This window comes from Micropterus dolomieu, unplaced genomic scaffold (assembly GCF_021292245.1).
Source record: "Micropterus dolomieu isolate WLL.071019.BEF.003 ecotype Adirondacks unplaced genomic scaffold, ASM2129224v1 contig_10481, whole genome shotgun sequence".
Lineage (NCBI taxonomy): Eukaryota > Metazoa > Chordata > Actinopteri > Centrarchiformes > Centrarchidae > Micropterus > Micropterus dolomieu.
The window spans coordinates 1-1,023 of NW_025739467.1; the positions used below are offsets into that span (position 1 = coordinate 1).

General features: G+C 45.7%; 1 non-coding gene across 1 annotated transcript; it reads right to left on the reverse strand.

Annotated features, from left to right (window-relative positions):
• Positions 1 to 462: 462 nt before the first annotated feature.
• trnal-aag lies at positions 463 to 545 on the reverse strand. The gene has a single exon. It is a non-coding gene; the product is annotated as a tRNA-Leu (tRNA).
• Between the last annotated feature and the right edge of the window lie 478 nt (positions 546 to 1,023).

Consider the following 1,023-nt stretch of genomic DNA (forward strand, 5'->3'; position numbering starts at 1 on the left):
TTTTGAAAAATGACATAAAATTATCACATTGAGAGATTGAATAAAGATGGGGTGGAAGATTATTCGGGGGGCGTGAAATTGTATTCATTGTGGAAAACAGGGCCCTGGCATTCCCTTTGTCAGATGATATCAGATGAGTGTAGTATTTGGGTTTTGCTGCAGAGAGGGAATCTTTGTAGTGGAGCATGTGGTTGTCATAAATGTCCTTGTGTATAACTAGTTTGCAGTCGGCGGGCGGGGGTCTCCAGAACTATTTGACCCTGATTGCGATCGTTAACTTTGCTAGGAGTGCGGTGCTGAAAATAGAGCCTCCTCTGCTGCAGCTACTCCTGAAAGCAGCGTCGCAAAGGTTGTAGCTCTAGTGCTCAGTTTAATTTATGCGCTTATCCCATAACATGCAGAGAACTTACTCATTTTCCCTACTATCATGTGACAGGGAATTGCTCGGCTGAAAAATCTCACTGTCAGAAGTGGGATTCGAACCCACGCCTCCAGACGAGACTGCTACCTTAACGCAGCGCCTTAGACCGCTCGGCCATCCTGACTGCAATGGGTCGGCAGTGGCGCCGCCAGGCGGGGCTGGGGCCACGGCCACCCTAATAAAATTGGTGGCAATGTTATATATACTGTATATATATTATGTAACTCCTGGGTTTGAGTTAAAAGGTTCTTAGCAGCACATATGTGTTGTCATATCAGGCTCTGTCACTTCAAGAGGGTAACCTCTGACCCTGAGCTGTGACGGACTGGGATGTTTATAGAGTTGAGAAGAGAAGGGGCCCAAGCACTGAGCCTTGGGGCACCCCTGTGACCTATGACCTTATGACCTGAGGTAGGTGTATTGGTATACAGTATATACAATATGACATAGTATAAACAGCACTGAAATAGAGAATGGTGAATAAATAAATGATAAGTGGTAACCAGTAAACAGGTGGCTGATTAGAGACAGAGTTACTGGGTTAAAAAGACGTGACCCCAACGTGATTTGAACACGTAACCTTCTGATCTGGAGTCAGACGC